Below are 12766 nucleotides of genomic sequence, written 5' to 3' on the forward strand. Positions count from 1 at the left end.
CAAAAAAAAAAAAATTAGCCAGGCATGGTGGTGCGTGCACCTATAGTCCTAGCTACTTGGGAGGCTGAGGCAAGAGAATCGCTTCAACCCTGGAGGCAGAGGTGTTAGTAAGCCGAGGTGGCGCCATTGCACTCCAGCCTGGGCGACAGAGTGAGATTCTGTCTCCAAAAAAAAAAAAAAAAAAAAGATTAAAAAAAATTTAGAATAAAATAAACTTTAAAACATTAGCATTTTTCAAAATCTTGAAGAATGCATAATGTATGTATAGGTAGTGTCAAAATAAAAAAATACAGAGGTGAATCTCTAAATTTGATGCTTTATTTGGGAAGAAAGAATATGCTTTCTAGCTGGGCATGGTGGCTCATGCCTGTAATCCCAACATTTTGGGAAGCCAAGGCGGGCGGGTTGCCTGAGGTTGGGAGATGGAGACCAGCCTGGCCAGCATGGTGAAACCCCGTCTCACTAAAAATACAAAAATTAGCTGGGCATAGTGGCAGGTGCCTGTAATCCCAGCTATTTGGGAAGCTGAGGCAGGAGAATTGCTTGAACCCGGGAGGCAGAGTTTGCAGTGAGCCAAGGTTGTGCCATTGCACTCCACCTGGGCAACAGAGTGAGATGCTGACTCAAAAAAAAAAAAAAAAGAATATGCTTTCTGCAGTGGACATGGTGGCTCATGTTTGTAATCCCAACACTTTGGGAAGCCAAGATGGGAGGATCCCTTGAGGCCAGGAGTTTGAAACCAGACTGGGCAACATAGCAATACTTTGTCTCTTTAGAGGGAAAAAACAGAATTAAGAATATGCTTTCTGGCTCCCATCACATTTGCATCAGAGGTCACTGTGTAGACTGTTTCTCCAATAACCCAGTGGTTTTCACCTTCCCTAAAGGAGCGGGTGCAAAAGTTGCATTACAGCAGCACTTATGTCACCACAAACTGCAAGATCAAGACTAGGATGCAGATGATTGATAGGCTATTGAGAAATTGGCATCTGTACAATGGAATATTACTGCTTATTTATTGCTCCTATCCTGGGGATAGGTTAGAATGTCATGGCAAACAGTTAGATAATCCATCTGTAGACTGAATGAATCTCAAAATTGTAAACTATTTTTTGAATAAGTCAATACTGATGTGCCTGTTGACATTTTCAGGAGTTCAGAATATTAACAAATTGATAGTCACATTAAGACAGGTATGTTCTGAATCAATTTACACATAAACCTTAGCTGCTTTTATATGGATAACTAAAAAATATTTTGATCTCTAAAGGAAACATTTGTTGTACTATATAGACCATTTTGTAGTTGGAAATGGAGATAAAAATCCTGAAGTTCTCCAAAGTCCCTGAATGTGGAAGCTCTGAATTTAAGATATTAATTGAGCCTGGCTTCTTCTTTCCTTTTCTCTTTCTTTCTAAGTCTGTCCATCCTGGCATATTCCATCCATCCATCCATCCATTGTATTCATTCATTGATTTACTCAAGTATCCATCAAATAGCTATTTATTTGTGGAAGATGTGATATGTCTTATAATAAGGTTTTACTATAATAAATATGTCTCTTCACTTGAATAAGATTGATGTTAAATAAGAGAAAAACTGAGCATATTGCTCTTGGAGTCGATAGAAATATATCCAAATTGATACTTGTTGAATACTGCCCAAAACCACTCCCCAAGAGAAAAGCACTGAGTTCAGTTTGCAGGAAATAGGAAGATAGATAGGAATTCTGTCCTCAGGTAGATATGGCCCCACAGGGAATGAAAATGATGAGTTTGCTAGTGACTAGTTAACCCTAGAATGACAATAATAGGTGCCAGTATTATTGGCCAGACACAGAGCTTATTGCTCCTAACAGAACTTCAAGGAAGAGAGTATCACTCTCATTCTACATTGACAAGCCAAGGCTCAGAGCAGTTAGGTGATTTGTCCAAAGCCATGTCATGGTAGATTTGGGCACCTAGGTCTGTTGCTTTCTTTCCTTTTTTTTTTTTTAGAATGTCCCTCTGTCGCTCTGTCGCCCAGGCTGGAGTGCAGTGGCACAATCTTGGCCCACTGCAACCTCCACCTCCCGGGTTCAAGCGATCCTCATGCCTCAGCGTCCCGAGTAGCTGGGACTACAGGCACACGCCACCAAGCCTGGCTAATTTTTGTATTTTTAGTAGAGATGGGGTTTTGCCATGTTGGCCAGCCTGGTCTCGAACTCCTGACCTCAAGTGTTCCACCCACTTCGGCCTCCTAAAGTGCTGGGATTACAAGCGTGAGCCACTGTGCCCAGCTGGTCAGTTGCTTGCTGATGGAAAATGTTCCTGTGCTCACAAACATTATAGGCTTCAATTTATTTTTATTTACAGATTTTCCACCTTCTAAAACAGTGTTTTTCAGACTCCTTTAATGGATACTCTGTAACAATGAAAACCTTTTTAAGCACCACCCTGCCACAATCACACTCACACGTATACACATATGAAGGAAGCAGAGAGGCTACATTGCAAACTGGGCACCTAGAGCTAGACTGCTTGAGTTCCAATTCTAACACTGACATTACAAGCTATGGAATTTGGAACAGGTTGCCTAACCTCTGTATCTCTTATTTCTTATCTGTACATGGGGAATAATCACAGAACCTATCCTTATAGGATCATTGTGAGTATTTAAGAAGGCAATCCACGTGAATTGTTTGAAATGTCTCATTTATACACGTACAAATATACTACCATCTTAATATGTTTATGGAAAAATGTAAAAATTTAAAATATCTAAATAAAAGTAAATCTATGAAGGGGATTAACTATACTTTCTTTCTGTACCCTGGGGGATTGGCTGGGAATATCTGAACCCCACTTTAGAAAACATGGTTCTAGAAAATGTTTGGGTTCCTTTCCTCACTGGATTATCTGTGGTCGAGGAGGAAAACGTTAAAACAATTATGTTTAGAGAAAAGGAATGGAGATGGCTTTGAGATGCCCATCCTGTACTAGCATCAGTGACCCCAGGGGCCCAGCCAGCACATTCCAACTGGCTTCAACCGATTGGCCCAGGGAGGACACCTGCCACAAGATGAGCCAATCAGATGCTGTCTCCTGGGAGTTTGATATTTGACCTGTGAGCCTACAAGTCTGAATTTGAGAGTTTGCAACAGAGCCTTCCTATCATGTAGATTAGGCAGCCAAGAAAGCTGATGCCTCAGGAGCAGAGATGTAGCCTGACAGAAACAAGAAGAGACCAGGGGCAGAGATTAAGGACGAAAGACTGCCTGGCCTGCAGCCTCCCCAGCTCTCATTTCTTGGTAGCTGTTTTCTAGCCTTTGGGTTCTATGAAACAGCTTGTGTCTGTATATCACATTCTGATCCTTACTTAGGCTGACTGTGGTAGGTTGTTGTTTCTGACAAACAAACTCATAACTAATGCAATGGACATCATTTTAGGATGATATGTGTGTATGTATGTAGTAATGAAACTGATGCAAGGAGAATAGGAAATTTAATTTAAAAAATAAAGAAATAGTAGCTATATTTTTTGACAGCTGTCCCTGGGGCTGTCATAGCATCCCTTTTGGATTAAAGTCAGCATGGAACATACCACAAAGAACTCTGGAAAGAGAGTCATGGAAACAACTTCTAAGAAACTGGATTCATTCCTTCATTACAACTTACACTTTGAGTCTACAGGTGAATTTCCCCCAAGCTTCAGAAATGCCTCGACCATTTCTTACATTGTTCTCACAGCAGCATGGCTTCACACTTCCCCCTTCCAGTTTATTCCCAGATCCGCTAACTGGTCTGCAGTAGTAGGATGAGAAAATCATTCTTTCTCACTCTAAAGACGTACGAGTCTTCTTGCTCTGATTCCATCCACCAATAGACAGAGGAGCCTTAAGCCCATCAAAAAATTACGTTTGGAAACTTAGGGGTTTAAATCCACTGTTCGAGAGATAGTGCTTCAACAGAATTTATTTTAATATGGCAGAGTCCTGACCGATGTTTTCTGCTTTAACTAAAAAATTAGCTATAAACCAAGAATGGTAAAGGCTTTGTCTCTTATCCCAAAAAGAAACAGGAAGACCATTAGTTTCTTTTTTGGTCAAAAAAAAGACTATAGCAAACACCAGGTGAGATCCAAGAATTGATCTGTGCACTAGCAGTTGGGGGCAATAAAACATGGGTTGCTTCCATTGCAGTGCATTTGTGTGCACCTGTGTTTTAATTAATATTACACATGCTGCTGTAACAAAGAAACCTGACAATGTATTAGATCAAACTGATGGATATTTCTTACACAGAAAAATCCAAATCAAGTGTTTTTGGTCATAGGGCAGTGTTTTGTAAACTCTAGTGGCTCATTTAGGGGGCTTGTTTAAAATGTACATTCCACAGTCCCACTCCCAGAGATTCTGACCCCATAGGGTGGGGTCTTTCCTGGAAACCTTCATTCTTTATCAGTGACCCAGGAGAGTCTTCATTCAGATGGTTTTTGAGCCACACTTTGAAACACATTGTCTTCAAGTCATACAAATGTAAATGCTTTCAAAAACCATTTAAAGGAATAGAGAAATATTTATGCCAGAGCAAGTACAAGAGTTGAAGTATTTCTGTGGGTGAATTTTATTAGGTAGGACTTTTTTTTAAATTTTATTATTATTATACTTTAAGTTTTAGGGTACATGTGCACAACGTTCAGGTTTGTTACACATGTATACATGTGCCATGTTGCTGTGCTGCACCCATTAACTCGTCATTTAGCATTAGGTATATCTCCTAATGCTATCCCTCCCCCCTCCCCCACCCCACAACAGTCGCCGGTGTGTGATGTTCCCCTTCCTGTGTCCATGAGTTCTCACTGTACAATTCCCACCTATGAGTGAGAACATGCGGTGTTTGGTATTTTGTCCTTGCGGTAGTTTGCTGAGAATGATGGTTTCCAGTTTCATCCATGTGCCTACAAAGGACATGAACTCATCATTTTTTATGGCTGCATAGTATTCCATGGTATATATGTGCCACATTTTCTTAATCCAGTCTATCGTTGTTGGACATTTAGGTTGGTTCTAAGTCTTTGCTATTGTGAATAGTGCCGCTATAAACATACGTGTGCATGTGTCTTTATAGCAGCATGATCTGTAATCCTTTGGGTATATACCCAGTAATGGGATGGCTGGGTCAAATGGTATTTCTAGTTCTAGATCCCTGAGGAATCACCACACCGACTTCCACAATGGTTGAACTAGTTTACAGTCCCAACAGTGTAAAAGTGTTCCTATTTCTCCACATCCTCTCCAGCACCTGTGATTTCCTGACTTTTTAATGATGGCCATTCTAACTGGTGTGAGATGGTATCTCATTGTGGTTTTGATTTGCATTTCTCTGATGGCCAGTGATGATGAGCATTTTTACATGTGTTTTTTGGCTGCATAAATGTCTTCTTTTGAGAAGTGTCTGTTCATGTCCTTTGCCCACTTTTTGATGGGGTTTGTTTTTTTCTTGTAAATTTGTTTGAGTTCATTGTAGATTCTTGTTTGTTTTTTTCTTGTAAATTTGTTTGAGTTCATTGTAGATTCTGGATATTAGCCCTTTGTCAGATGAGTAGGTTGCAAAAATTTTCTCCCATTCTGTAGGTTGCCTGTTCACTCTGATGGTAGTTTCTTTTGCTGTGCAGAAGCTCTTTAGTTTAATTAGATCCCATTTGTCAATTTTGGGTTTTGTTGCCATTGCTTTTGGTGTTTGAGACATGAAGTCCTTGCCCACGCCTATGTCCTGAATGGTATTGCCTAGGTTTTCTTCTAGGGTTTTTATGGTTTTAGGTCTAACATGTAAGTCTTTAATCCATCTTGAATTAATTTTTGTATAAGGTGTAAGGAAGGGATCCAGTTGCAGCTTTCTACATATGGCTAGCCAGTTTTCCCAGCACCATTTATTAAATAGGGAATCCTTTCCCCATTGCTTGTTTGTGTCAGGTTTGTCAAAGATCAGATAGTTGTAGATATGTGGCATTATTTCTGAGGGCTCTGTTCTGTTCCATTGGTCTATATATCTGTTTTGGTACCAGTACCATGCTGTTTTGATTACTGTAGCCTTGTAGCATAGTTTGAAGTCAGGTAGCGTGATGCCTCCAGCTTTGTTCTTTTGGCTTAGGATTGACTTGCCAATGTGGGCTCTTTTTTGGTTCCATATGAACTTTAAAGTAGTTTTTTCCAATTCTGTGAAGAAAGTCATTGGTAGCTTGATGGGGATGGAATTGAATCTATAAATTACCTTGGGCAGTATGGCCATTTTCACGATATTGATTCTTCCTACCCATGAGCATGGAATGTTCTTCCATTTGTTTGTATCCTCTTTGATTTCTTTTTTTTTTTTTCTGAGACGTAGTCTCGCTCTGTCACCCAGGCTGGAGTGCAGTGGCGTGATCTCGGCTCACTGCAAGCTCTGCCTCCCGGGTTCACGCCATTTTCCTGCCTCAGCCTCTCCAAGTAGCTGGGGCTACAGGTGCCCACCACTACGCCCGGCTAATTTTTTTTTTTGTATTTTTAGTAGAGACGGGGTTTCACCATGGTCTCGATCTCCTGACCTCGTGATCCGCCCACCTCAGCCTCTCAAAGTGCTGTGATTACAAGCGTGAGCCACCGTGCCCGGCCTTGTATCCTCTTTTATTTTATTGAGCAGTGGTTTGTAGTTCTCCTTGAAGAGGTCCTTCATATCCCTTGTAAGTTGGATTCCTAGGTATTTTATTCTCTTTGAAGCAATTGTGAATGGGAGTTCACTCATGATTTGGCTCTCTGTTTGTCTGTTGTTGGTGTATAAGAATGCTTCTGATTTTTGTACATTGATTTTGTATCCCGAGACTTTGCTGCAATTGCTTATCAGCTTGAGGAGATTTTGGGCTGAGATAATGGGGTTTTCTAGATATACAATCATGTCATCTGCAAACAGGCACAATTTGACTTCCTCTTTACCTAATTGAATACCCTTTATTTCCTTCTTCTGCCTAATTGCTCTGGCCAGAACTTCCAGCACTATGTTGAATAGGAATGGTGAGAGAGGGCATCCCTGTCTTGTGCCAGTTTTCAAAGGGAATGCTTCCAGTTTTTGCCCATTCAGTATGATATTGGCTGTGGGTTTGTCATAGATAGCTCTTATTATTTTGAGATACATCACATCAATACGTAATTTATTGAGAGTTTTTAGCATGAAGGTTGTTGAATTTTGTCAAAGGCCTTTTCTGCATCTATTGAGATAATCATGTGGTTTTTGTCTTTGGTTCTGTTTATATGCTGGATTACATTTATTGATTTGCGTATGTTGAACCAGCCTTGCATCCCAGAGATGAAGCCCACTTGATCATGGTGGATAAGCTTTTTGATGTGCTGCTGGATTTGGGTTGTCAGTATTTTATTGAGGATTTTTGCATTAATGTTCATCAAGGATATTGGTCTAAAATTTTCTCTTTTGGTTGTGTCTCTGCCAGGCTTTGGTGTCAGGATGATGCTGGCCTCATAAAATGAGTTAGGGAGGATTCCCTCTTTTTCTATTGATTGGAATAGTTTCAGAAGGAATGGTACGAGCTCCTCCTTGTATCTCTGGTAGAATTTGGCTGTGAATCCATCTGGTCCTGGACTTTTTTTGGTTGGTAAGCTATTGATTATTGCCTCAATTTCAGAGCCTGTTATTGGTCTATTGAGAGATTCAACTTCTTCCTGCTTTAGTCTTGGCAGGGTGTATGCGTTGAGGAATTTATCCATTTCTTCTAGATTTTCTAGTTTATTTGTGTAGAGGTGTTTATAGTATTCTCTGATGGTAGTTTTTATTTCTGTGGGATCGGTGGTGATATCCCCTTTATCATTGTTTATTGCATCTATTTGATTCTTCTTTCTTTTCTTCTTTATTGGTCTTGCTAGCGGTCTATCAATTTTGTTGATCTTTTCTAAAAACCAGCTCCTGGATTCATTAATTTTTTGAAGGGTTTTTTGTGTCTCTATTTCCTTCAGTTCTGCTCTGATGTTAGTTATTTCTTGCCTTCTGCTAGCTTTTGAATGTGTTTGCTCTTGCTTTTCTCGTTCTTTTAATTGTGATGTTAGGGTGTCAATTTTGGATCTTTCCTGCTTTCTCTTGTGGGCATTTAGTGCTATAAATTTCCCTCTACACACTGCTTTGAATGTGTCCCAGAGATTCTGGTATGTTGTGTCTTTGTTCTCGTTGGTTTCAAAGAACATCTTGATTTCTGCCTTCATTTCATTACTTACCCAATAGTCATTCAGGAGCAGGTTGTTCAGTTTCTATATAGTTGAGCCGTTTTGAGTGAGTTTCTTAATCCTGAGTTCTAGTTTGATTGCACTGTGGTCTGAGAGACAGTTTGTTCTAATTTCTTTTCTTTTACATTTGCTGAGGAGAGCTTTACTTCCAACTATGTGGTCAGTTTTGGAATAGGTGTGGTGTGGTGCTGAAAAGAATGTATATTCTGTTGTTTTGGGGTGGAGAGTTCTGTAGATGTCTGCTTGGTGCAGAGCTGAGTTCAGTTCCTGGGTATCCTTGTTAACTTTCTGTCTCATTGATCTGTCTCATGTTGACAGTGGGGTGTTAAAGTCTCCCATTATTATTGTGTGGGAGTCTAAGTCTCTTTGTAGGTCACTCAGGACTTGCTCTATGAATCTGGGTGCTCCTGTATTGGGTGCATATATATTTAGGATAGTTAGCTCTTCTTGTTGAATTGATCCCTTTACCATTATGTAATGGCCTTCTTTGTCTCTTTTGATATTTGTTGGTTTAAAGTCTGTTTTATCTGAGACTAGGATTGAAATCCCTGCCTTTTTTGTTTCCCATTTGCTTGGTAGATCTTCCTCCATCCCTTTATTTTGAACCTATATGTGTCTCTGCACGTGAGATGGGTTTCCTGAATACAGCACACTGATAGGTCTTGACTCTTTATCCGGTTTGCCAGTCTGTGTCTTTTAATTGGAGCATTTAGCCCATTTACCTTTAGAGTTATTATTGTTATGTGTGTATGTGATCCTATCATTATGATGTTAGCTGGTTATTTTGCTCGTTAGTTGCTGCAGTTTCTTCCTAGCCTCGATGGTCTTTACAATTTGGCCTGTTTCTTCAGTGGCTGGTACCAGTTTTTCCTTTCCATGTTTAGTGCTTCCTTCAGGAGCTCTTTTAGGGCAGGCCTGGTGGTGACAAAATCTGTCAGCCTTTGCTTGTCTGTAAAGTATTTTATTTCTCCTTCACTTATGAAGCTTAGTTTGGCTGGATATGAAATTTTGGGTTGAAAATCCTTTTCTTTAAGAATGTTGAATATGGGTCCCCACTCTCTTCTGGCTTGTAGAGTTTCTGCCAAGAGATCAGCTGTTAGTCTGATGAACTTCCCTTTGTGGGTAACCCGACCTTTCTCTCTGGCTGCCCTTGACATTTTTTCCTTCATTTCAACTTTGGTGAATCTGACAATTATGTGTCTTGGAGTTGCTCTTCTCGAGGAGTATCTTTTTGGCGTTCTCTGTATGTCCTGAATCTGAATGTTGGCCTGCCTTGCTAGATTGTGGAAGTTCTCCTGGGTAATATCCTGCAGAGTGTTTTCCAACTTGGTTCCATTCTCCCCATCACTTTCAAGTACACCAATCAGACGTAGATTTGGTCTTTTCACATAGTCCCATATTTCTTGGAGGCTTTGTTCATTTCTTTTTATTCTTTTTTCTCTAAACTTCTCTTCTCGCTTCATTTCATTCATTTCGTCTTCCATCACTGATACCCTTCCTTCCAGTTGATCACATCGGCTACTGAGGCTTCTGCATTCGTCTCGTAGCTCTTGTGCCTTGGTTTTCAGCTCCATCAGGTCCTTTAAGGACTTCTCTGCATTGGTTATTCTAGTTATCCATTCGTCTAATTTTTTTTCAAAGCTTTTAACTTCTTTGCCATTGGTTCGAATTTCCTCCTGCATCTCGGAGTAGTTTGATCGTCTGAAGCCTTCTTCTCTCAACTCGTCAAAGTCATTCTCCGTCCAGCTTTGTTCCATTGCTGGTGAGGAGCTGCGTTCCTTTGGAGGAGGAGAGTCGCTCCGATTTTTAGAGTTTCCAGTTTTTCTGCTCTTTTTTTTTCCCCATCTTTGTGGTTTTATCTAGGTAGGACATTTTAAACTCTAAAACAGAAGTGAACTTTGTGGCTTACATAGAACTTTGATACTCATTTATTTATAAGCTAGGTATTTTCCATCTCAGCAGATTTTTTTCCCGAAACTTTAGCTGTATTGGAGAGACAAAAATATGAGGATAATTTTTTGAAAACTTTTACAAAAATGGTGTCTTAGAGAGCAAAGTTGCTAGTCTGCCTAGTTGTGTAACTGAAATTTCCTGGCTTTCATCCATCCACCTGCCCAGGTGTGGAGTAGCTGGTGGGTGCTTCGCAGTCGACTGCACTGATGCTCACAGAGACTGAGCACCTCTCTCACCACTTGGTTAAGGTTTTATGGCTTTTGATCCTCACAGGCACTGCTTCACACCTCACCCCAGAGTAGTTTGGATTTGTTTTTGTTGTTATTGTGCGTCTGTGCCTGTGATTGTTGCTCTGTCTGAAGGAAAACCCACATTGGTCTTGTGGAGAGGGAATCAAAATTGTTCCCCTTCCTTTTGAGATCTGGCTTTTATTTAAAACCTGTTTTTCCTCATTAAATTGAGCAAGTTGGACTTTGAAATGATACCAGGGTTAAAGGTAAGAGTGGAATGAATCACACATGAAGTTTTCAGTAAGAATTCATTCACAGAAACTCCACAGTGATCACCTTTCCCTATTCCCGCAGGTCTGCAGCAGCCAGCCAAGTGATTCAAACGAAAGGAGGGCTAGGATTTGAGGCTTGGGCAATTATTTTCCTGGTAACAGCTAAATCTCTAAACAGCATCAATTACTTTATTTGCATTTTTTAAATTATAGAGGATTCAGTTCTTTTTTGAGTTTATTAAGGGTTTGGCACATGCATTTCCCATTTGCTGGTTACAGTTCTTACCATGGCTTTTTTTCCTAACCGTGGCTAAGTTAAATTCATAAGACACAGACACATTTTGTATATGAAACACATGGAGATATTTTTCACTATTCATGTGAAATTTGCTCTGCATCCATCAGCTTTCACTAGGTTATGTTGCAGCAACGAACAACTCCAAAGTCTCAGAGGCATCTAAGAATAAAGATTGATTTCCTATCCATGTAGCCTCTAAGCAATGGGTTGGCTGAATCTGTATTCCATGTGATTTTGTCGTTTTGAGAAAGAGTGGTCCCTACCTGGGATGTGTCATTTTCATGACACAGAGAAAATAAAACCGTCTGAACTATGGAAGCTGTTCACAGGTGGTATAGACATCATTTTTCTCATTCCATTTTCGAAAGTAACTGTTAATGGCCAATGCTGACCAAATGGGCCAGAACTGTCCTGACACATGGAGGAGCTGCAAATAATCATAATGTAATTCACCATATACTCTCTTATTTTTTCTTGAGTTATTTGACCTTTGTAGTCTTTCAATTTTTCCATATTTGACAGAGTTCTGCATATGATAACCAGTCTACATTATTCCAACTCTACTATAAAGAAAATAATATATAATGAAAAATGGTATAAAATTCAGTATAGAAGGGATTGTGGTAAACAATGTTCCACCTGGAGGGTTCATGGGCTACTCAGCTCCAGTGGATTATTGCCATGGAGGAAGTAAATTTTTAAAGAAAAGCCAGAAACTGTATGCTGGTAAAATTTTCCAATATTTTTTAAATGGTATGGATGAAACACTACATGGTTTGAAGGTGCCTTCAGCCTACAGGACACAGCTGAAAGTCTCCTCCTTTAAGGACATTCTTTACTGATAATAAAAAAATGAATAATCCTCATTCACTTAGCAATCTGAGGGAATACAAATATGAGAGACAGTCAAGGGGATGCTTTATAATAAAGTCTTTAAAAATCCACTTTTCATTAGATTCAGGGGTACATAAAATAATTCCAAACGAAGCTAATTAAAGCAGCTAATTATAGGCCATTGGAGGCCTGTAGTATCTGAAAGTAGCATCTCAGTCCTGGAAATAGTTTTCCAAATTTATTTTACATACTTTTTCTGAGGTAATTAAACATTCTCCCCTTCCAGTCTAGTTTGCATCATTACTTTTCTTAGCAAATGTTTTATGCCCCCAAAGTGAGGATAAATCAGTCAGCTAAGCACAACAGAGTAGGGGAAGTCTAAAGAGTGAAATTCTATTATACATAAATACAAACTCTGTAATATTTCAGATCGATTTTACCTGGAAGAAGGTGAATTTGAAAGATCAGTTGACAGATGTCAGCTAAAGCTCAGTTCCAGTGAGGACACATCATGTTCCCCAGAGTAACCACCATAACTAAGCAGAACTATACCTAATTCTATTGTAGCTATAAATAAATCGCTTGTTTTTTTCTAATGCAAATTTTATGTAAATTCAGAAATTTAAGGACTTTTCCTTTTTTTCTAACATATGCAGTGTTTTCAGTGACATTATTATATCTGAAAGTATTAGGTGTTTTGCAGCCCACTCCTGTTACTTCTTCTAAATTCCGATTTGGTTTTTATGCAGCCTGCCACATTCTGTCTTTACTACTACCATTTACAGATCATCTTCCACAGCTAAGTAACATTGTTAGCACTGCCTTCCTGGCAAGACTATCTAATTGATGGGTTGATACGTGAAATACAATTGGTAAAGTCTGTGTTCCCAGCAGAGACTCCTTATTTTCTCTCATGGTTTTATACTTCTGTCAG

At 39.6% G+C, this 12766-nt stretch overlaps 1 protein-coding gene across 2 annotated transcripts in view; it reads left to right on the forward strand.

The window, feature by feature from the left end:
• CNTN3 (contactin 3) overlaps nt 1-12766 on the forward strand; it is a 361804-nt gene that overhangs the window by 196531 nt on the left and 152507 nt on the right. The gene's annotated exons all lie outside the window — the stretch shown is intronic.

The sequence above is a fragment of the Symphalangus syndactylus genome, chromosome 21 (assembly GCF_028878055.3).
Source record: "Symphalangus syndactylus isolate Jambi chromosome 21, NHGRI_mSymSyn1-v2.1_pri, whole genome shotgun sequence".
NCBI classification, from domain to species: Eukaryota; Metazoa; Chordata; class Mammalia; order Primates; family Hylobatidae; genus Symphalangus; species Symphalangus syndactylus.